Source organism: Leuciscus leuciscus (assembly GCF_965113295.1).
Source record: "Leuciscus leuciscus genome assembly, chromosome: 16".
Lineage (NCBI taxonomy): Eukaryota > Metazoa > Chordata > Actinopteri > Cypriniformes > Leuciscidae > Leuciscus > Leuciscus leuciscus.
Window position 1 is genome coordinate 10,956,839 of NC_138740.1, and position 25,719 is coordinate 10,982,557.

The window sequence follows — 25,719 nt, forward strand, 5'->3', positions numbered from 1 at the left end:
ATATTGAACATCAGTTACCCTGTAGAACTGGGAGCCACACTAGAATTCTTGCAAAGGTAATTCATAGACTGCATTTCTTTGGTTAAGAAGCATACAACAATTATTTAAGGATATTGTTTGTGTTGTGCTTTAAAGGTGCATCTTTAGGATAAATCCTCATAAAGGTACCAAGGTGGAAAAGAGAGAGAAAAAGAAAGCGTACTCTGTCAACCCCAGAGTATTGAGTCTGACGTCAAAAATTGCTGCATTTGACTGGGGAGAGTAACAGGTATAGAAGCTCTGTTGTCTTGTATAGTAGTGGTAGACTTCATCTTCTGTGTTTATCATTCATCAATGATGAAGTGCACCAAAGGACAACATTTTTATAATTAACTCCTATAAATGTGATTTAATTGTCTGTGGCCAAAACTGAGAGTATTTGGTTAAGGCTTGTTGCTGTTTCTGCTCTTCTTTTGGTTTGGGTTTTAATTATAACTGTTTGTGTCCCCACAGATGTGGTCTTTCAGAAGATTGACATTTCGCTGAAGAACAGGACAGACCGACTTTTTGTACTTCAGTGCAGCACTTTGTTCCTTTAATCATTTTTATTACCTTGTGATATGATAAACTTCAAAATTATCAGAATCCAGGCCCAGTGTTTTTGTTTCTTTTAAATAGAACACATTTGTGTTCTGAAACATGCTTTATCCATTTTCCCCATGTGACATGTTCAGGATTATCCGAATCCAGGTCGACTTTTTTTTAAATTGAACAAATTTGTGTTCTAAAACATGACTTTTGCTGGGAAGTGTTTTTCCATTGTTTGATCTTGAAAGTTTTCTGTATAATAAAAAGCTGAAGTTGTTTACAGCAATACTCTGGCTACCATAATTTATTGTATAACATTTTACAAAAATGTGTGTTTCAAGAGTATTTTTAATTTGTTTTTTAGCATTACTTCTGTCACACAGTATACAAAGATGTCCCTGTACATTTGGTTTAAATGGGGGTGCACGCCGAGGAAGTTTGAGAACCACTGGCTTATAGATTTGGCTTTTTTTGTGATTTAAAAAAAGCCATTTATTTGCAATGAAAATTTAGAAAATGTTTGAAAAGTGGAAATAAAGTTCTTTATTAAGAGAAGAGTGTTTATTAAAAATAAAGTATTTATTGGGTAGGCTTAGGGGTCGGTGTAGTAGGGCTTTTATTCTCACGACAATGTAGCATCCGTTTAACAATTTTAATAAATATTCTGTTAATATACAAAAATACTAAGGTGCAAATATCTGCCAATATAGATAGCATCTAATTAGTATTTACACTTACTGCAAATTTGATAATTATATTTATTAAATGAAAATTTACACCTAATGTAAATAGCATTATGTAAAAATGCTGATATTGTCACTTAGTGAAAATAAAAATATATCTGTATTTTTCTTAGTGTAAATAGCATCTACAGCTGGTTATTTTGGATTTTGATATGGAAATCATGACAATTAGCCTACCTTAACAATAAATGGTTTTCCAGGGGGGTATTCCAGAAAGCTTGGTTAACTTACCATTTGGTAAATCATAACCTCTGGGTTGATTTACCCCAAACCCGCATACCATGAGTATGTCGGTTCCAAAACACTTGAGAAGAGTTAGTTTAATCAACCTCCTACTGGTTACCCGGAGTTAATGCGCGCGCACGGTGAGTACATAAAGACATTTTCAATGGATCGCCGATTTCAGGAGTCACCATGGAAACCCAGGGAGAAAAAAAGCGAGCTACTTAGGTGAAACTGAGTTGGAGGTTTTAATGCTTGCTTATGAAGACTATAAGCCCATTATAAAAAAATAAAAAGCAATACTGCTGCATCAGCAAAAGAAAGAGAGTTGGCTTGGCAAAAAATAACGGACAGAGTAAATGCACGAGTTTATAAAATTATAAATGGGCTATTTTCCTCTTTCATTGTGACGCAAAAAATTATTTGGGGCATGTAGTAAAAATAGACAAGAATTTACTTGTTGGCCTCCATACATTTCTTAATATTACAGTAGTAATGCACATAATTGTCTAGTAATATGTTGGCCTCTTGTTTTATCAGGTGTAATCCTTCTGGAGCCAGAAGAAGTGTGACCTAAGTCAAATTGAAACACAAAGACATTCTCCAACAATGTAATTTAGTATTTAATGTAGCCTAATTTAGTTTTCTATGTAGCCAATTGAAAGAAGGCTGAGGCCCGTAAAACAGGTGGGGGTCCACCTCCACCTTCCCTCACCCCAGCTGAGGAGCTGGCGCTGTCCCTTAATAAAGGGCGACCTGTGGTCGATGGGATTCCAGGGGCAGTTCATCGGACTTAGCTACCAAGACAAGTGGCTTAGTAAAATGTAGGTGTATCATATTAATACTTATGATTTATTTATGTTTTCACTGTTTTTGTCAGTGTTTTAATAAAGCACCATTTTAAATAGGCATTTTGAATGCATTTTACAGTCATTGATTCACTTGTGCAGTATGCATGCTGCTTTGACTGCATATGCTGTGTACTGTAATCTTATTACTAGTACTCTTAGATGTTCCTAATGTCCTTCTTTATTAGTTGTATTTGTTTAAGAATATACATTGAGTATTGAATATGCATGATTATCTTATTGGTTTAATTATCTTGCAGTTGCTGATGGCCACATTGTATTATTGGATCCTCCTGCAACACCACACTCTGTCACAGTTGTAAGTGATTATTGTCTTTAAGTTTCTGTTTGCTAGACCAAGCATCCTTCCTTATTTTCATTGTAGGCTGACGATAAAGAGACCACTTCTGCTGTGACAGAAACAGAAAATGTGGGGAGGCCCATTAGAGGTATGATGCATAGAATGAATTCCCCCTTTTTTGCATAAGAGAATAAATAAATAGTCATTGTCATTTTACAGAATATGGCAGGAGATTTTAATACAGATGAGGGTCCATCTACCTCCACACAGAATCTTAGCAGTGTAAGAAATGTTCTGCAGTTCTCCTTCCTCATTTAAATATTTGGTCTGTGTTTGTATTACAGACTTTATCAGTCATGTTTAATTATTCTGTCTTTCTAGTTGCTTGCCAAAGAGCTGTATAAGGTCCACCTTCAAAAGCAAATCAGAAAAAGTGACATGGAGATGGACCTTATACAGCTTCAAATGGAGGAGAAAAGGCTTAACCTAAAAAAAGGCCAGACTTGAATTGCTGGAGCACCAGCTTAAGGTGGGAAACAGTGTGTGAACATTAATCTGTCATTTGTTGAATGAAATCTAAAGCAATGAATACAAATGTCTTTTGTTACAGGAAATAAAGAAACCATGAACAACACTTGACTGTTAACTGGTTTTAATTAAAGTGATTTTGGCAAATCATGTCTCGTACCACCCTGCCATCTCTTTGGTCTACTGGGTTCACTGGGGGTTCCTCTTGGCCATCTTCATCAAGAGAAGGGGGGGGGCCCTCTCACCTGTGGCAATGTTGTGAAGAACAACACAAGCAGCTGTGATGTCACATGACCTTTCTGGGTTGACCCTGAGCCCACGCAGGCACTGAAACCTTGCCTTCAGGATGCCTATGGTCATTTCCACCTTGACCTGTGTTCTGCTGTGGGCCAGGTTGAATTGTGCCTGTGGTCCAGGCTCAGGTCCAGGGTAGGGTGTCATCATATAGGGCAGACAGGGGTACCCTCTGTCCCCCAGCAAGTAACCATTGAAGTGTCATATAAAGGTAGTTAAAGTGTATAATTGCATAAAAAAAAAACATAAAAAAAATAAATAAATAAAAACATTGTGTAAGGCAAAATTTGTGGCACAATGATGCCTCCCTAAACATTCTGGCATCATGTACAGACCCTGGCCATTTGGCTTCAACATTAGTGATGAGGTGGGTTGCATCACATATTACCTAGTTAGTGGGGGACCAGTAATGAGGGTGATTTAATGGTTTAAACACCCAAACATTTAGCACCCAAAAAATCTATTGTCACCTGCACATTGATGCTATGGATTGACTTCCTATTAACATAGTCTCCTTCATTGACTGAAGGAGCTTTAATGGGAATGTGGGTTCCATCAATGCACCCAATTACATTTGGGAACCCTGAAATTGAAAGTTATATAATTAGAAACTTTTAAAATTATTGTGACTGTCACTGTATACAGTATGAATAGATTAAGTATAGTGCTATGTAACTAAAATGGTCTTTCATAGAATATCATAGAATGGACAAACCCGCCACTCTGTGGAATTCCTCTTTAATGACCCTCAGTGGTTTATGGCCAGGGAACTGCACAAAAGTGTGTAGGAACCGTTTGAGTGCAATGCATACTGTACGAACAGCCCTACACACAGTTGCCTTTCCCACATGCTCTGCATCGACTATTGTATACAAAAAACTGTATATATAAATATTTAACTCCATTATCTTCGTTTAATAAATTAACGATTCTTTTGAAAAACGGTGACGCTCCCGCAAATATTCATTTGGATACGAAAACACATTGATACGTGGTTGTATCACCCTCTCACGGCGGAAAAGATTTCGTATTATCTGTGCTTCCACATCCACTGGATCGTCTTCAAAAGGGCACGCCATGCTCAGTAACCTTCTGAAACAAACTAACCCTGGAACATAACCTGCTACCGAGCAGGTTATCTTCAGAGAGTAAGTTCCTATGGTTACATACATACCCAGAAAGTTACCTCCGTTTTTGGAACCGAAAGTTGAGGTTATCCACTAACTTACCCTTAAACTTACCCGGGTATGTCACATAACCTGCTTTCTGGAATACCCCCCTGAAGTGGTGTAAGAAGTGGTTGGACAAGCTTGTGTGTTTGGATGAGGTGAAGTGAAGTGAAACGAAACGCTTACTCAAAAAGTGACCTCTTTAACCCATTCCAGTGACTGGTGAACACCCCCGGAGCAATTAGGGTAAGGTGCCTTGCTCAAGGGCACCAGTTGCAACACGCCGGTCGTGAGACTCGAACCGGCAACTCTTGGGTTACAAGCCAGACTCTCTAACCACTAAGCTACAACTGCCCCCACAGTAATAAATTGCTCTAACAGCCACAAGACAAGACTGATGCCTTTCGCCACTAACCACAGCGGCAAAACAAATAAAAAAATATGATTTTATAAACAACACAGTCCAGCGCCAGATCGCCTCTTTAACAAACGAACGATATGTATGACATGCATAAAAACAATAGTAGGCTAAACACTGACTATAAATCAAGGAAACAACATAGTAGGCCTACATTGTGTCGGATCACCAATGAAGTTTAGAAAAGATGCGCAATTTAACCTAATGTCTTCAGTGGCGCAGACACTAGTGTGGAAGCCTCGTTTATTTGATGCTTGTTTCAAAGTCCTTGGTTCGAATCTGTATTTTATACCTTTTGGTATCACAAATCACATCGTAAAGGCATTTATTTTCAACAAAAATGAAGTACAAATAAAGTGTCTAACGAGTGTTTAATAAAACACTTTATACTATTATTGCATCCTGTTAATGTACACAATTACTGAGATGCAAACAGAATCTGCCAAAATATAGAATATAGCATCTAATTACTATTTACACTTATTGCAAACTATCGCGACATTTACATGATGTAAATAGAATATATAGCTATTTGTTTTTAGTGTAAATCACAACTGTTGCTTTTTGCACTTAGTGCATAGTCACTGCCTAATTCAACTGGAAAAATGTAGGCTATATTTGGTGTTAATGTATGCATTTTTAGTGGAATTTCACCGTTCTGATGAAAATGTGATATGACTGTGAAATTCTACTGGTTTTCTCTGTAAAACAAAAAAAAATTCAACTCTGACCAAAAAATACACAGGAATGTTTTTTTAAGGACATGTCGGGATAACAATAGACAACAATTACTGTTATTTAAAGGAAAATGTCATTTTTTTGCAGTAACACATTTAAATAGTTAAAAAACAAGGAAAATGTATATTAGATGTCAAAGTTAGCATTTTTATGGAATTTCACAGTTCTGATCAAAATGTCATAATACTGTTAAATTCTACCGTTTTTTTCTGTAAAAATACATTTATTTTTTTCAGTGTAGTATAAGTAGACTGTCTGCTTAATATCTGCAAACACTTTATTGTGATGGTCCTCCAACAGACACTCTACTGACTATAAGTAATTTTGCAACTACATGTCAACTTAATCTAACCCTAACCCTACCAGTCTATTAATACTTAACTAACACTCTAATGAGAGTTAGTAGACATGTAGGTGCAACGTTACTTATAGTCAACAGAATGTGTTAAAGGTCACAGCTAAATCACAGTCAAGAAGACTCGAGTGACATTATATTTACTCATCTATATGATTTAAATGTTAATGCAAATTTCTGTTAATAATAATAATACAAATAAAAAATTAAATAATAATAAAAAATAAGTTATTTAAGCGGCATATGCTTCTCTGCTCAGCCACCTAAATTTCAATAGCCGCGTTTCCACTGTCGGGCCAGGGCCGGGCCGTGCTAGTGCGTGCAAGGGCCAGTCGCGTTTCCACTGTCACTTCCGGGGCTTGATCGGGGCTTACTCAGGGCCAACGGCCAGGATATCTGGCCCGTCGAATACCTTGGGCCAGAGCGGGCCAGCTCGGGCTAGAGGAGTGGTTACGAACAGAGGCGGAGTTCACCTGAGTCGGGAGACGGCAGCGCCGGATGATTCTGTCAGCATTAAAGACTTTTAAAATAATTTAACTCGCGTTCATGTTTGAATGCCTTGTGTTTGTGATGCAAAAGACTATGCGCGCTAACCATTACCATAGTAAACATAGTAAACGCTTGAAGATATGCATAGTAAAAAAACATACGCTTGAAGAAATCAGACCAATCATAAAGGCTATCACAGTCATGTTTTTATTTTATCTGTCAGTAGCCTACGAGACGTCTCTTTATACCGGACTATCATAAAATAAAGCAACTTTTTTTTCGGGAGCTTCCTCTGTTTCTCTGACTGAAAATATCTGTATGGGAGTCGAGAGAGTGCTAAAGCTCCTCAGGTCGTATTTTTGGTGGCATATATTTGTAGAAATTATCATTCTTTCTAAATGTGATGTAAATACAGTATGTCCTGTAACTACCAGATAAACAGTAACAGACGCGACTGAAGAAGTAAGTGTGTCCTCTTTCTTTTGTGAAATAGACCTAACGGTAATTTATTTTTGAGTGACTAATGTGCAATTTTGACATAAATTAATTCATTATGATCAATGTATCACTTTTTATTGTAAACCTGTGGTAAAACATCGATGCTTGGGTTTTAAATATTCAAGTAAACAACAAAAATGCCAGCAAACGGCCGCTTTTATCATGTTTGTTTTCAACGCTGTTTCCAGTGATTTCTGATTAGTTTTCTGATAAAACTTCCATTTGTTGGTGAATGGGTTAGTGTGACGTTGTTCCAGAGAGGCGTGTTACGGGCGTGTTTTAGTGAAGCGCTGTGGAGCTTCTGGCCCGACAGTGGAAACGCAGGCCCGGTGCTATTAGCCCGAGGCTATCAGCCCGGCACGGCCCGTTTAAAGCCCTGGCTCGCACTGGCCCGACAGTGGAAACGCGGCTAATGTGAGCATCTTTCTTCAAGGCAGGGCATTTATCTCTCGTCTGTTAATGCCGGCTCACTCAGTGCCTAATTAAGCGACCCGATACAGCTAGACGAAGGGTGCATGTCCGATCTCAGATTTTGGACATTTGGAACAGCAAAGGTCAGACCAAGCCTTCGTCATCCATGCTTCATGAAAATGACCCTATAGTGGTTGCTAACGTCCTTTGGGTTTGAAGTGGTGGAAAAACTTACGTTGTATGTGCTAACGAAGCTCGGTTGCATCACTAAGGAATATCTTCTTGTCAGACGATCATGCTATTGCTGAGACGTTTATCTGGCAATCAGTAGTCTTTAATTTCATGATTAAGGTCGCGCACATTCCTGGCCATTGCAATGCCATAGCTACGCGCTTTCGTCCTTTAGTCTTCAGGCTTCAGACGGCTTTGCCCTTCAGCCAACCCGGATCCATCACCCTGCTAAATTAGATGATCTGCTAATTCAGCTAGACTGTACTTCACTAAGCCGTGGCTCCCTCTACCTTAAAAGCTTATACTGTATTTCTGCTTGTTCTCCGTTTTTAATGTTTTGCTTTTCTTTCCAGATTCATCTAGTTCCCATTCTGATTATGGCCGGTGGTTCCTTCCTCGTCTATATTTATGATATCGTAATTTAAATGTTTCTTCATTAGTATATTGCTGGCAGGTATTAAATTTTACGTATAAGTTTTAAGTATATTTTTTTCCGATTTTCCAAGTCTTTTCACTGCTGCTTCTGTTCGCTTATTACTTAAAGGCATAGCTAAATCCTCTAGCAATTCTCAGATAAACGGTTGCTTTTACTTTGCCTTTATTGCAAAGATTAATCATTTCCGTCCTAAATGGCCTCTTTTCCACGTACACTAATATTCTGCTAGAAGCCGTGTTTTTTACGGATTCATGTGTACAGGGGAATTCACTTCAGTATGCAAACAATTTGATCCTGCCCATGGTCTTTCCTTCTCTGATTTACAATTCTCACATAAATTCTTTACACTCTTTCTTAAGCACTCTAAGGGCCAATCCCAATTCACCCCTTGGCCCTACCCCTTGGCCCTACCCCTCCGTTTTGCGTGTGCACGTGAAGGGGTAGGGCTGTCTCAATTCTCTTTTGGTTGGAGGGGTAGGGGTAAGGGGAAGGGCCAGATAGCCCTTGAAACGAAGATTTTTCGGGACCACACTTCAAACGAAGGGGTATGAGAAATGTACCTGCATACACCGGCTACAGAGGCAACATGACTGCCAATAATCATTTTCTTTGTCTCATTCAATCTTGTGTTCATATTTACGGTCATGTTCTTCAAAGAAACGATTGCAAAAAAATCGTTAAAGTTCGTTAACAATATGACGCGTGTAAAAAGCAAAAGTTTGAAGCGAAGTGGACGCGCGAATGAGGCGAATTCGCGTCCACCGCGCCGCACTAAACGCTTCATTCGTGCCGCAAGACCTCCAGACGCACGTAAACGCATTGAAATCACTCGCGCCAGACGCTCTATTCGCGTTTGGTGTGAACGCAGCTTTTAGGCGTTGAAGATATCGTCATCTCCGTTTTTTTCTGCAAACTTCAGAAGAAAAATACAAAAAATAGCTGTAACTGACGCAAGACTACAGCTGACGACGGCATCTTGGAAGTTTGTGATAAACATTGGCACATCTCCTGTGACGTAGGCGCTAGCGACGATGTATAATGACATGTAACGGTGTAGTAGTGGTGTCCCATTTCTTAGGGGAATATTTTCACCCCTACGCCTTGCCACTCTGTTTCAAGGGGCAAGGGGTAAGGGTTAGGGGTAGGCGAAGGGGTATAAAATAGAATTGGGATTGGGCCTAAGAATGACTCTCAAGGTTCTGGTATCACATTAAAAATTTCTAATCAGCAATAATTTCTGTCTCTTCTCATCTATTATTGAATTCCTAAAAATCTGTCCTAGATCCTCAGATCTTTCCCCCCCTATTTATCCTACCTATTTATCCTACCCTAACGGAGCACCTCTCTCTAAATCCTGGTTTCTGTCCTCAAAAAGCTGCAGTCTATCTCCTTCCCAGTATACTGGACACTCCTTCAGGATCGGGGCAGTCACTACAGCGGCTGAACGTGGTGTTTCTACTGCAGCTATCAAGAACCTGGGCAGAAGGTCTTCCTCTGAATTCGAGTCATATATAAGACCCGATTTAAAAATCATCCTTGAAGCTCAGCAAGCTATTCAGTAACGATTCAGGTAAATCCCTATGCAACTACTGTTGGTGGTGTCATGCTCTATCTATCCTGTCGATAGTCTTAGTTTGAATTACTTGCTGAGAGGCCAACGTGACATTGTCTCTATGTGGCTTAGTTGCCGTTGTCTCTATGTAACCTCGTCTCTGTGTGGCCTTTAGTGGCCTTGTGGCATATTGTTGCCTTGTCCTTTGTGCCTTGTGGCAGTGTGGCCCTTCGGGGCTTAGGTTTTGTGTGGTCTCAATGGCCTTGTGGCATATCGTTGCCTTGTCCTTTGTGCCTATCGCTGGCAGTATGGTCCTTCGGGGCTTAGGTTTTGTGTGGCCTAGTGGCCTTGTCTATGAGTGTTTTCGTTTTGTGTGGCATTAGCAGCCTTGTGGCTCAGCTGGGCCTTGTCTTTGTGTGGGTCTTCGAGGCCTTGTGGCATATCGTTGCCTTGTCCTGTATGTAAAAAATGGCCTGTGGTCTCGTGGCCCTTAGCGTTCTATGTTCTATGCATCGTTGCCTTGCTAAAAAAATGGCCATGTTGGTCTCGTGGTCCTTGTGGCCTTGGTTTTGTGTGGCCTTGTCCAGTCTTACTTCGTCTTCTGTGTGGCATTAGAGGCCGTTGTGGCTGATCGCTAGCCTTGTCTCTGTGGTCTACTAAGGCCGTGTGGCTGTTTGTGGCCTTGTCTCTGTGGTCTAGTAAGGCCATGTGGCCCAGCGTGGCACTGATCTGTGCGGCCACTATGGCCTGGTTCTGTGTGGCCCAGGGTGGCCTGGTTCTGTGTGGCCCAAGGTGGCCTGGCTCTGTGCGGTCTATCACAGCCTTGTCTCTGTGTGGTCCATCGCGGCCTTGTCTCTGTGTGGTCCATTGCGGCCTTGTCTCTGTGTGGTCTATAGTGGCCGGCTCTGTGTGGTCCATCGCAGGCTTGTCTCTGTGTGGTCTGTTATGGCCTTGTTCCGTATGGTCCATAGTGGCCTGGCTCTGTGTGGTCCATCGCGGCCTTGTCTCTGTGTGGTCCATTGCGGCCTTGTCTCTGTGTGGTCTATAGTGGCCCGGTTCTGTGTGGTCCATCGGATAAATGTTTAAATGTGTATATACAGCAGCAGGAATATTAAAATGCATAAATGCATAATACACGTCTTCACATAGTACCTTACAGGTTCACCGTTTCTCACTATGATGAAAGTGGCCCTCTTACTAATTAGCTATCGGCCTATGAGGCATTCCACGTTCCATGTTTCATGCTTATTATGTTAACTCTTTTTTCTTTCTATGTTTTAGGAACTACAGGATACACAACTGGTGGGTATACTTTTCTTCACCGTTCTTTGGGGGTGGGCTCCGTCCCGGTGGATTATTCCTCCACCTATTTTTGGGGGTCAGCTGCGCCCCTGCCTTCGTCTTCAGGCAAGAAATGCAGAGTCCGTACCCTTGGATTGCGAGCTACGGACGGGGCCAAAGAACTTTTTATCATATATTGCTTGCTGGGCTGTTAATAAATGTATAATTGTTACGGGATTTATTCTCCTGAGTCTTTCTGGTAGAAATGAAAGCTTTAGCGTAAGTTCTGCCAGGAAGACTCAATTGTTGCCACTGGACAGTGTACTTAGCCGGAGCGCTATCAACCCTTTAACCCTCTGGGGTCTGAGCTGTTTTCTGGGCCTGGAGGTGTTCTGACATGCTCTGACATTTGTGCTTATTTCTGTTACTTGTGACACTGTCATGGCTAAAGTCTTATTACACTGTAATTAGCACAAACTCTGCTACAATAATATATCAGCAGCATGTATGTAAAAGTTTGTAGTTTTGAGATAATGACATTTATGCGTGGTTTGTGAAAATACAAAAAAAAATTTGTCACTGAAATAAGGCCATGAAACCCATACTGATTATTTCTTCACAAGACTTTTTTAAATTGTATGACGTAGCCTAGAATATTTGCTCTAAAACTATGTGAAAATCACCCTGACTGCTCATTCAGATAAGACAATATATTGATTTAAAAATTTTACGACGTGTTTTGTGTGAGAAAGCTTTATGCAGGAGCTCATTAATATGTAAGCTTTTCACACCTGAGAAAGACAAAGACACTCCCCTAACTGCCCTATTAGGAGCTATCAGGCCCTGTCATTCAGAGCAACCTTTCACAAAGAATGAGGAGATTTAAAAAAGAATGGCTTTTAGATTGTTTGGATTTATTTACAACACAACATAATCCAAAGATACACAACAAATGACAAAAGAGCACATTGAAAACAATGATCCAAAGACAGAGACCTTTGTGCCATTCCTAAAAACATTGTACATACCTTTCATTTCCAAGGTGTTTGATTTTCACTTTACCATTCATATACAGAGACTCATGTGAATGTTGAAGTCAGCAGGACTCAGTTGCATCTGGTCCCTGAAAGAAAAGAAAAAAAGGGAACATACTGGTATCAAGAGAAACTAGGCCTGCACGATTTTGGGAATAAATGTTAGATTTTTCTGGTTAAAATTGCTTTTTAAAATTCACAGAATACACACACACACACACACACACACACACAAATGTTTCCAACAATATATAATATAATGAACACCAGGTTTGTTGTACCTTGTAGGCATAGGCTATGCGCAGTGCTGCATAAAATAATAACAATAGCCTATAGCAGCCTATAAATCTTCCAAAAGATTTCAGTAACAACTATGCTAGAGAAAAATATATTGATTATCATATGTTACTTCAAATGTTTCCATTCGTTATGATGATATGAAATGAGATAATAGTAAAAACATAAAGCCTAATGTTTGGTGCATTTTGCTTTTCAAACGCGATCGCGCTCCAAAATATGATACATTCAAACGCAGAGCGCTCCAAAATATGAAACATTATGGTTACCATATTATACATATCTACGTTTGAGCAGATATCCACAAACAGTATTTAACAGTAAACACGGGTCTAAATATTATAATATTCACCATATATCTAGCAACAGTTCAACTGCAATGTGAAGTTTATGCAACAATACCATAAACTAATAAGTTAGAATTTCTTACCTTACATCTTTCTTGTCTTCAAATCGCGTTCTTCTTCTTCTGAGGTAAATCCAATGTAGGCTCACGGCACGTCTTTCAAACTCGACGAAAAGCAGAGACTTGTGAAGTGTTTTGGTGTTTTGTTTTTGAGGTAATGAGCGCGTTCGCGTTCCATGTGGAGATTTGCATGTGAATCTCTTTTGCTCGAGTGGGCGTGGTCAAATTAAAAATAATTAGCAAGCGTTTGAGATACTGGACATCCTGTTGGTTTTATACAAATTACTTAAACAGAGAATATTTGTTTTCATTTTGAATCCGATCATTTAAAAGTACACACTTAAACGTTTATAAAGGTATATGGCTCATAAATGTGTGACAAGTATTGGCTGAGTTTTGTTTCAGTTTATAGACGTGCTCAAGAAAAAAAAGTTCACCGCGACGGAGAGGCAGAACGCACACCCTGTTTATTTTCTTTATTTTACAAAAGCACAATGTTTTGATTTGATTGTAAGTGGACACATACAAAAGTAGAAATATCACAGATTCTTTTTTTATATTTCTTTTTTCTGTATGACCATAAATGACGGAGTAATTTAAGTTTATTGTGCTACAATGTGAAGAAAATCCAGCAAAACGCGGGGCGCGTTTGCCGACCTCAGAGGGTTAAACAAGGGGAGTACAATCTTACGCTACCTGACTATCGAGGAAGAAAGGCCTATAAAAAGGCCTACAACTTCAATTATTTGGGACGGGAGTATAATCAAAACCTGTCCCAAATGGGAGGGAGTACTAAAGTGAGCCCCAGTGGTGCAGGGTGAATAAACTAAAGCTGTGGGTAGCAAAACACCACTAAGCCCAAGGGAAATGGAGGCCTCAGCTATGAGGCCACGACATTTAACCTATGACTTGAAAATGAATTCATGGGGCCTAGATAACCAACTTAAAGTCCAGCTGGGAAATTCTAGCTACAATTTATACAGCTCTGAAAGCGGAGACCTCAGCATCACTGCTTCCTACTCTCTCTTCCCAGAGAGAGACAGGCCTGACAATGTCCATAAAGATACTCGCATGGGAGGCTTAGGAATAGCCTGCTACCTATGCTGCTATTAATTCTACTCTTAACCCTCTGAGGTCTGAGCTGTTTTCTGGGCCTGGAGGTGTTCTGACATGCTCTGACATTTGTGTTTTTTTCTGTTACTAGTGACATTTTCATGGCTAAAGTCTAATTACACTGTATTCAGCACAAACTCTGCTACAATAATATATCAGCAGCATGTATGTAAAAGTTTGTAGTTTTGAGATAATGACATTTATGCGTGGTTTGTGAAAATACAAAAAAAAATTGTCACTGAAATAAGGCCATGAAACCCATACTGATTATTTCTTCACAAGACTTTTGAAAATTGTATGACGTAGCCTAGAATAGTTGCTCCAAAACTATGTGAAAATCACCCTGACTGCTCATTCAGATAAGACAATATATTGATTTAAAATTTCTAAGACGTGTTTTGTGTGACAAAGCCATATTCGAAGAGGCGTGATCATCTCATGAATATGTAAGCTTTTAACACCTGAGAAAGACAAAGACACTCCCCTAACTGCCCTATTAGGAGCGATCAGGCCCTGTCATTCAGAGCAACCTTGCACAAAGAATGAGGAGATTTAAAAAAGAATGGCTTTTAGATTGTTTGGATTTATTTACAACACAACATAATCCAAAAATACACAACAAATGACAAAAGAGCACATTGAAAACAATGATCCAAAGACAGAGACCTTTGTGCCATTCCTAAAAACATTGTACATACCATTTCCAAGGTGTTTGATTTTCACTTTACCATGTTCATGTACAGAGACTCATGTGAATGTTGAAGTCAGCAGGACTCAGTTGCATCTGGTCCCTGAAAGAAAAGAAAAAAGTGAACATACTGGTATCAAGAGAAACTAGGCCTGCGCGATTTTGGGAATACATTTTAGATTTTTCTGGTTAAAATTGCTTTTTAAAATTCACAGAATACACACACACACACACACACACACACAAATGTTTCCAACAATATATAATATAAAGAACACCATATTTGTTGTGCCTTAATAGGCATAAGCTATGTGCAGTACTGCATAAAATAATTTTTTTTTACAAAGCAGCCTATAAATCTTCCAAAAGATTTCAGTAACAATGCTAGAGAAAAATATATTGATTATCTTATGTTACTTCAAATGTTTCCATTCGTTATGATGATATGAAATGAGATAATAGTAAAAAAATAAAGCCTAATGTTTGGTGCATTTTTCCTTTCAAACGCAATCGCGCTCCAAAATATGATACATTCAAACCCACAGCGCACTCCAAAATATGATACATTCAAACGCCATCGCGCTCCAAAATATTAAACATTATGGTTATACATATCTATGTTTGAGCAGATATCCACAAACAGTATTTAACAGTAAACACGGGTCAAAATAGTATAATATTCACCATATATCTAGCAACAGTTCAACTGCAATGTGAAGTTTATGCAACAATACCATAAACTAATAAGTAAGAATTTCTTACCTTACATCTTTCTTGTCTTCAAATCACGTTCTTCTTCTTCTGATGTAAATCCAATGTAAGCTCACAGCACGTCTTCCAAACTCGACGAAAAGCAGAGACTTGTGAAGTGTTTTGGTGTTTTGTGTTTGAGGTAACGAGGGCGTTCGCGTTCCATGTGGAGATTTGCATGTGAATCTCTTTTGCGCGAGTGGGCGTGGCCGAATTAAAAGTAATTAGCAAGCTTTTGAGATACTGGACATCCTGTTGGTTTTATACAAATTACTTAAACAGAGAATATTTGTTTTCAGTTTGAATCCGATCATTTAAAAGTACACACTTAAATGTGTATAAAGGTGTATGGCTCATAAATGTGTGAGAAGTATTCGCTGAGTTTTGTTTCAGTTTATAGACGTGCTCAAGAAAAAAAAGTTCACCGCGACGGAGAGGCAGAACGCACACCCTGTTTATTTTCTTTATTTTACAAAAGCACAATGTTTTGATTTGATTGTAAGTGGACACATACAAAAGTAGAAATATCACAGATTCTTTTTTTATATTTCTTTTTTCTGTATAACAATAAATGACGGAGTAATTTAAGTTTATTGTACTACAATGTGAAGAAAATCCATCAAAACGCGGGGGCGCGTTTTCCGACCTCAGAGGGTTAAACATCCACTAGCATAATCGCCTAATGCAAAGGCGGGCCTAGGCTACACGACTCTTGAAGTAAGAGGAGGCCAGTACCAGGGAGAAAATTAGACCTTACAGAGATAAACTGCAGAGGCTCTAGCACTAAAGAGCCTATGCTCAGACACTGAGGGGCTCGGTATCTAGAAAATGCTTCTAGCAGATAATCTCCAACAAACTCCTAGTACACATCCCACACAGCAAAAGGACTACGCGGCGGATCTTCCCATGAAACGGACTCATTCTCAGAATGAGAATGAGCTCAGCTGTGCGAGAGCACACATGAAGGAGAGGGAGAAGAGAAAACAAGCATAGGAATCAAACTAGACTCCTGACACAGGCGAGTTGGAAGGTCGTGGCAACCTCAGAGATGCAAAGTCACCATTTTCTGGCTCTTCTTCACTCTCATCAGAGCCCCCAAAATGATGGCTGTTAAGTAACCATATCATTATGGTTATTGAAATCCCAAAATATCCAAATATACATATAGTACAAGCATCTATGGTCTATTTTTAATGCTACGGGAAATAACCTTCCTATTACTGTAGAAACAACAAAAACAAGACAACACAACACACTTACACTGGCTTCCTGACTCTTTTCTCTGGCAGCTCACCCTCCTGCTCTGCCTCAGACTGTAGCTCAGAGGTGTTGCAGCTGGTCTGATATTGATTCATAAGCCTAATGGCGTCTTTGTAGTTGTCTAAAATGTAATATGTTAAAATGAACATGAGTTTCAAATTAGCTGTAGAGCAGCACATAATATTATTATTATTATTGATGATGATGATGATGATTATTATTATTATTATTATTATCTTTATTTAACCAGGTTGGTCTCATTGAGAACACAAAATATCTCTTACAAGAGAGACCTGGCCAAGAATAGCGTCAGTAGATATAAATGGAACATTTTAAACAATGCAAGGCAAAGACAATTTCATGTGCATTTTCAGAACATAGAAAGAATAGGTTGTTCCAAGCAGAAGGAGAAGCAACCATGAAATTATTTTTAAACAAGAATTTTATGAATTGGCATACCACAAGTTCTGACAACCTTTACATCATATTTTGGCCAGTTTGGCTCATGCTTCTCCTCATTTGCAGCTGCCTTTTTCACACGTTCAGTGCTCTTAAAGCTGGGCCAGTACACCATCCCGTCAACATACCAGTCAATTGGCACAACAGCAATGTTCTAGCTTGCTTGAAATTCAATTAGATGAAAAGGCATCCTTAATGTAGAAAGAAAGAAAAGGGGTATTTATTCATCATCAAAAAAGGAATAACATGGACTAAAGCATGCACAGTGTACAGTGTATACAAATAAGCAAGTAAGATGGGCTGAAAGTTAACCTGAATGGTGCCCCAAGCTGGGAAGAAGTATAAGGAAGGAAAAAGTACAGGTCATAATAGTCAGGTAGAACTTCAGCTCAACCGTAAAGTAGGGTACTATTGCAATTTTTTTGGCTGAATGTGTTGTTTCATGATCTCACAAAAATCATTGCATAGCTAATAATATAGTGGACTATGTACAGTCCATGGTATTGAGAAAGGTGGGACATGTATCAATGCATGTTAAATTCAGCATAAAATATAATTTCCCCTGGCATTTTGAGGGATAATATGTCATCTCATATTTTGAAAACATGACATTATGGGTGTAGTGTATACATGGAAAAATACCAACTTTTGTGAAATACTTACAGTAAATTTTCATCCAGAGTAATGGAAGTCATTGTCCGAAGTCAGTAGTCAACTATATTATTAGAGTTTTTAACTTGAACTGATTGTTTAAACTGATTGATTGATTGATTGATTGATTGATTGATTGATTGATTGATTGATTGATTGAACTGATTTGTTTGTTTGTTTTTCTTTGTTTGTTTTTTCATTTAGTGGAGGAGGGGTATGGCCACAAAACCATCCCTGTACGGCAAGGCTATTTCTTTTGCAGCGCCTCAACTGACTTCAGCTCGTCAGATGCATCATTTACAACAAATATGTTCATTCTGTCAGAGTTGAAGGGGTAGGGAGATTGGCGGGAAAATTCAGTGTAAATAGCGTACACACCATTATCATTTTAGATAATGTTTTTGATTAGGCAGACTTTATCCCCCACCAGAAACATGTTGTCCCCTGTTGTTAATTTGACGGTCCACCTTTCACATCGCATTTTCCCATATTGCGCATGAACTCCCATGCCAACAACAATTGGGCCCACAAAATGCTTTCTTTTCAGTGTAATGTCTGCATCAGCATGCAATTTGGTAGCTGTAGCCTCCGAAAGGCGCCGAATGAGCTGAGCTAGAGGGAACTCAGGTTTTCGAATGAGTTTTTTTCCCAAGGTGGTTCTCAAATGGGAATGCCGAAAAAGAGTCCAGACAGCCATGCCTCTTCACCTCGTCTGCCGGGTGGACTAGACAGTGGACATTGTACACAATCTGGTCTGTCCCATACAATGGTTTACAAAATATTTTAGCATTTGTCCAGCATAGTCAGCAAGGTTGAGATGTTCAGGGCTCACCAAAATGGATATAGCAGTTGAGAGGAGCATGAAATTGTAGTACATGTTCCGGTCCAAGAATCCCGCCAGCACCACAGGGCCAGTTTACAGTAAGAACTGTCGGAATTCAGTCGCCTTCCAACGGTCCAACTCCCTAAGCGACAGTGGTCTCCTGGAAAACTCAATTGGAACGTAGGGCCTCATTGACTGGAGTTTTGAATGCCGGCAGTCTTACTGTTAAAGGACCCCGGAGCCAGGTCTGGAGCAGTTTCCTTATGATGCCCAAACACACTAGATGCATATAATCCAAGGGAAACTGCGATACCATGCCAGCCTTGACGTTTTTAAATGGATGTGACCCCTTGTGGTGGTGTAGTTCATCACCCATCAGGTTGAATGAAATGTCAGTTCTCTGGGGGTACTCTGGTCCAGAGAACGTCATACGCCAGTTCTGTTATTGCCCTGGGTGTATCGCACCCATGATAAGCATTATGGGCCTTTGTTTTTTTCACAAAGGCCCGTGAAGGGGCATCACAGACTACCGTGTGAAGCTCAATTCTTATCTCCAAAGCAAAACCCAGCCTCTAGCTCCTGTAGTTCATTGACAAAATCAGATAGGAACTCTGTGGCCGAACTAGGTTTTTTGGTCCACAGTACGCCCCAATGGCCACAGGTTCCTTCATGGGGATGGTAACCAGTAAGCCAAGGATGGGCCACTTTTAAATAAAGGTAGACCATCTATATTAATCTGCAGCCCCAATGGTATGCCCTCTGCCAGTGTTTTGGCATTTTTGCTTATAGTGGCCTTCAAGGAGGAAAGGATGTCAAAGTGATGGTAGTTCTCCCCAGCCTTCTCCTGAATAGCATAATGCGTTTTCGTCTTGAGAAGGGTCCTACCATCCTTTGGCAGATTGGGATGGGTTATATAGAGTATACTCAACAGTGCAGTCAGGGCAACGATGGAAATGCCAAAACTCATTAGGTTCGGATTCTGAAAATGATGATGACCTAACATCACTTTCCGATAACATTGCCAACTGGGCAGTTGGCAATGTTATCAGAAAGTGATATTAGGTCATCATCATTTTCAGAATCCGATCCTGATGTCCCATCCCCATCACACCAATCACAATACACATTAAAATCTGCCTCCAATTCCATGTCCTCTTCAGTAAAAACTTACACCTCTGGCATTGCATGTGCAGCTGAAGAGGGTGGGGCAGTGTTCTCAGAAAGAACTCTGTCATCTGCCCCTATTCCTGTCATATCAGTCATGTCAGTCATGTCTGTCCTAATTTGATGATGCCTTTTTTGAACGGCAACACGTGTCCTTCGTTTTAAGGTTTATAAGGAGACAGGCACAGTCTTTCTATACATTTTTGTTCAAAAAGAGACATTTCATAAAGACAGGTTGTAATCAGGTGTGTAAAATTGATCATTGTTTCTAATGTTGTATTTAAATAAATACATTGTTGAGTGATGGTGTTGTCTGTTTCATTGCTACAAACTAGACAAGAATAGAGAAATAGAGCAACATTGAAAATTTGGGTAACACTTTATAATAACGTTCAGTTGTAAGTCATTTATAAGTGGTTAGTTAATGATGAACTAATCATTTACAAAACATTCATAAATGATTAGCAAGTGATATACTAACATTTTATGTATGTTTTGTAAATTGTGTTACAAGTAATTTACAATTGATTAGTTAATGATTAACTAATCATTTACAAAACATGACTATGCGTTTCATAAATGTTTCATAAATGATGTTTTTTGTATGTTTTGCTCACATCAGGTGTTTCAAAGAAGACAGCTGTCTATACCCTCACCCTGTATTCAAGGCATTTACAACACTTTCTGCACCCTCTAATTGCTACATACATTAAAAAAAAAAAAAAAAAATTATTAAACATTTATGAAACGCATATTCATGTTTTGTTAATGATTAGTTAATCATTTACTAATCAATTGTAAATGACTTGTAACTGAATCTACAAAACATACAGACAATAATTAACATATCACTTATTAATCATTTATGAACGCATAGTCATGTTTCGTAAATAATTAATCATTTACTAATCACTAGTAAATTACTTGTAACGGAATTTACAAAACATACATAAAATGTTAGTATATCACTTGCTAATCATTTATGAATGTTCTGTAAATTATTAGTTCATCATTAACTAACCACTTATAAATGACTTACAACTGAACGTTATTATAAAGTGTTACCAAAATTTGAGATGCACTTCTTGATTCGGCCCCATGAATTGGTCTAGAATTACATTGAAAACGAATGTTTAAAAATAAATCTCAATCCAGGTGGGACGTGTTTTTCGTGGCCTATCTGCTTTGCCTTGACATTTCCTTTGTTTGTTTGTTTGAAAATAATTATATGAAGTTGGTATTCATTTAACAATAAAAGAATGTATCTAAAAAAATAAATAAAATTGGTATTCATTTCATAGGAAGACCTAATATTTGTTTGATGTATAACAGGCCTTGTGATTTGAAACAATGGATTTGATTTGGAACAATATTATGTCATGAGAAACTAGTATTATTTTGACCTTTAATTCAAACCTGTCAGATGTCCTACACTTTTAATGATGTGCACAATTGTGTGATTATTTTTTTGGTTAATGTTTTGTTCTCTGCGCTTGGTAACACAAATTGAAGGAAGGCTTATATAAAAGCCATTGGCTGTTGTTGACGTAGGACATTCAAAATGTGTTTAGATATTTTTTAATCATGCATTTAATCATGCCATGGGAACACAGCTGTATTCTGACACCTGCTGCCATAGATATGTATTTAACTGGACTTCACTACATGTCGGTGCTAACAACTCCTGCTGCACGTGATAAAAAAAAAAATTATTAATATAAAAGTCATTAGGTGTTGTTGACTCAGTGTTTCCTCTATGCCCGCCACGTATCAGAAATAGGGCTTAACGTTACTGTTTTAAAACCGTTTTCCAGGTTAGTGGGGGTGCATAGCGCTCAAAACCAACATGAAAAACGTAGCTAGTAATGTTCACTCAACGTTTTGTTTTGTTTTTAAATTGTGTGTAAAATGAGCGGTGACGTTAAATCACCCTACGGTAACGTCTATTTGCTCCATTAGTTGTCTGAACCGACTTAAACAGTGATTAAAATGCCGAAGCTTAATTTTCATTATAAAGAGGATGGCAGATAGTTAAGTTTGCATTTGGTCAATTTTGGTCTCATGTGTAGTGTACACATGAGACCAAAATTGACAAAATGCAAACTTAACAATGCACAGCTAGCTAGAAGCTAGCGCTAAACCATTATCCATGAGTGAACATGCTAAAGTTGTACCTGCTAGCTATCATAGCAGACAAGTGCTTCACTGACTGTAATGTTGACCCCACTTCATTGACTGAAATACCAGTGCCAATTTATCAGCTTGATCTATAGGTTTGCATCGCAAACATGAACTCAATCATATATACAGGCATTAGCAATAACTTGCAAAATGATGCTACATATGGATAACGGCGACACATTAAAACAGACCAGACCAGACCAAATAACAATGTGTGTTTTTTTAATCACACTACCATAACATATTCTGCCGAAATTGCTATCCCATTTGAAATCAAATAGGCTACAGACTCACATGATCATCACCTCTCAGCTAACAATAGCCTGTTGCACAAAATGACAAATGTAAAGTTCTACTGCTAGTCCTAATATCAAACAACGTCATTACAATCATTAATATACATGATGATTAAAAAACTACAAAGGCCAAAGTTTACTGTGGATGTCGCAATATATCAATAAATCAATACACTTACTCAAGAGGGATCCGACATGGGTCCGCTCAGGATCCGCTGTTTGACAGTAGAATACTCTGGGCGGCGCCAAAACGAATGTGACACGGTACCAATCCACTTGTCTGTGCGACACTTCTGTCGCGCCGCACACTTTATTCCTATTCCTATTCATCAAGGGACTTTAACGCGCCCGCAAAGCATCCCGGGAAGGCGGCGCTGCATTTGAAAAAATGCTGCGCCTCAAAAAGCTGGCCGATGCCCATCTTTATGCAAATTAATCCGTTGAACATGACGCGACTATCCAATAGAAGTAGAGCACATGGAGACTGGGGGAATCATGAGCTGCTGGCTCAAAACCCCGCCCATAGCGGTAAACTTGAGGAACGCCCATCAACATACAAATGAGGGGAGGCGTCGCGACACCACACTTCAGTCGTGTCTCAAAAGTGGATCCGTACCGACAGTCACGCGGGTTTGGCGACTTGAAGGCGGATCCGCCTAGGAGTCTCCTACTGTGTGGGATGCCTAAGTCAGATATTGAGGCAGCCCCCGTGGGGATGGGACTTGAATATCATATGTCTGAAGTTCAAAGCTATAGTCTCATAAACAACTCTCCGAAGTGAGAGGAGACCTGCTATAAAAATACAAGGTGGCTATCCAGGTGGCCCGACGAGGGCCAACGCTTGGTAGTATGGTCTATCCAGAGCTTTATACAAAGTGGTGGCCTCAGTTTTGTTTGTTTTTTAAACCCCAAATGGGTGGAAGCCATCTCACGCCGAACAGAATCTGTTTGAAGCTCCTGTGCACGGTGGCCTCACTAGAGATTTCTCTATGAGATGAAGCCAACCTGTACACCAAGATTGGCACCACCTACTACATAAACCTGACGACTCTTAACACAAGAGGAGGTCTAATGGCAAGGAATGCATGCCTACCTATAAAAAAGGGAACTTAACGGTCCTAATTCTTATTTTACTTCCTATCAAACATACCCCTTAATACTTTCTAAACAGGGAACCGAGGTCTAAAGTTTAACAACCTTATAATTAAAAATCTTCCTGCTGCTCGTAGAGCTAAACTTTATTCTCAGAATGAAGGCCTACCACCCAAAAGCTAGAAAGGTGGAAACTCACTACCAAGCCCGTCTCCAGTCCAAGTCCGTGGATTCGGAACGCAGTGGAATGCATGATTTAAATGCAGCCGAGCGCACCTTCGCCTCTCTCAACTTTTCCACCACCATCTCAACAGAGCCGCCGAAAAAATTCAGATGGCGAAACCGGGGCATCGAGGAGAAAACTCTTTTCTTTCTCCCTGATGTCAGCCAGGTTCAGCCACAGATGTCTCTCCGTGGCCACCATCGTCGCCATTGACCTTCCAATCGAGGCAGCGGTTTGTCTGGTGGCCCGAAGAGCCAGATCCGTGGTGCTGCGCAGCCCGTCCACTGCATCAGGGTAGAGACCCTGACCCTGATCCAAATCCTTCAGCAGGTCGGCTTGGTATGCTTGTAACACAGACATCGTAACACAGGCTGCCTTGTCAATTACTCCTGTCTGCCTTGCTGCTGGTTTGCATCTGTAAGCTCCGTATAGCTTTCTGTTTTGAATCTCTATTTACTATCATTCCTTTTTGTTTATATTGCTAAATATAACTTACTCATCAACATATATTAGATAGTCTAATATTGCCTATCACATTAATCTGACATTACTAGCTTTTATCTAAATCGTTATCGCTAGCACAACTCGCTAGTTTCTCACTAGTCTGTTAACCTGCCGTTATTTTTTCTCTCTTGCGCGCTCGCACTTTTTACGAGTCTATCAAACAACTGTGGTAAGTAGGATCAGTCAACAAACACGGTTTGTGTTTTCTCCTGTTATTGTCACTTGCACTTTGTATCGCATGTATAGCATAGCCTTCTCTGTCAGCAAAGAGGGCTTTTCATGTGATAAATGCAGGGAGATTGTCAGGCTGACGGAGAAGATTTCAGAACTAGAGACACGCATCCAAACTTTAATCGAGGATAGTAAGAATGCAAGTGCCAGAGCGCCTGACTAATGCTAATCGTAAATTATAATATTAACTACAATAATAAAAGATTATTATTCACGTCGACACTAATGATGTTCGACTTCGCCAGTCGGAGATCACTAAAATGAACGTTAAAGAGGTGTGTGAACTCGCAAGTACGATGTCAGGCACTGTAATTTGCTCTGGTCCCCTTCCTGTTCGACGGAGTGATGAGATACTTAGTAGACTGTCCTCACTCAATGGCTGGCTGTCTAAGTGGTGTCCGCAAAATAATATAGATTTCATAGACAATTGGAAAGGTTTTTGGGGCAGACCTGACCTGTTGAAAAGAAATGAAAGCTTTAGCATTAAGTTCTGCCAGGAAGACTTAATTGTTACGTCACTCTACCTTTTCATCTATCCAATCACATTCCAACACTTGTGGTATAAAAGTTCGGTACTTACTCATGTTTGAGTTCGCAGATGCTGACGCTTCAATTCAGTTCGCAGAAACCGACACCGGCGTTCACTCACTCGCGTTTCGATTCCAATCATAACAGCACAAGTCATATTGTTGATTTGATCTCAGCAACTTTCGCGGGGCGCGAGTGCGACACGTTTGTGTAGGAAACAAGGACGTGGCGGCTTTAAATCTCATGAGAGACGATCTCATCACAGGGTTTTTCAAGTTAAAGTTCCACTTCAAGGCTTTTACGTTGGTAGGCGCTTCCAGCGGCCACTGTTTACATGTCCCCATTTACTATGATTAAACTTTATTCAGGTAAGTATAAACTTGCTCTTCTGCTCCCTTCATCAGCGGTAAAGATCAAATGGTGACTGTGGTGAAGTGGTAGTTTTCTTAAATCTGCCGATACATGTACAGCAGTCTGCAACGCAACATACTGTAACGCTTTAAAAAGTAGGGCTGGATAGCTCGCTGAATGGTTGTAGCAAGTGTAAACAAAGATTAACGTAACTGATATCCACAGCGCAGTGCTAATCTATTTTCAGCGTCGTCGATCCCACGCACTCATGGTTAGTTGCAAAATACTAACAACTGGGTTGCTGAATAGATTTAAAATAAGCTTAAGAGCAACTAAGTTATTAAATCAGCTTTATATGTGCCATTCACAGTTCGCGCTCCTCATCTGCTCACTCAACACGTGAGAGTGCCTTCCATCTTAAAGGAGCAGTAAGTTACCTATTCAACTTGTTTTACGCCCTTGTCTGATTTGTTATTGCTTCGGCATTTATGGAGATGTTTTTTCCAAATCACTTCCCGACCGCCGGGAAAGTCATACATTTAAAAAAGGGTTGTAAAAATTTGAAAATGATACATGTAAATATGTCC

General features: G+C 39.6%; 3 long non-coding RNA genes across 3 annotated transcripts in view; 2 read left to right on the forward strand and 1 right to left on the reverse strand.

The window, feature by feature from the left end:
- LOC309478015 overlaps window positions 1-25,719 on the reverse strand; it is a 375,776-nt gene that overhangs the window by 243,422 nt on the left and 106,635 nt on the right. The gene's annotated exons all lie outside the window — the stretch shown is intronic.
- Window positions 10-1,169, forward strand: LOC309477229. Its single transcript, XR_014198581.1, has 3 exons — window positions 10-56; window positions 136-268; window positions 493-1,169. It is a non-coding gene; the product is annotated as an uncharacterized lncRNA (long non-coding RNA).
- LOC309478415 lies at window positions 2,320-2,963 on the forward strand. The gene is made up of 3 exons (XR_014198982.1): window positions 2,320-2,356; window positions 2,766-2,829; window positions 2,901-2,963. It is a non-coding gene; the product is annotated as an uncharacterized lncRNA (long non-coding RNA).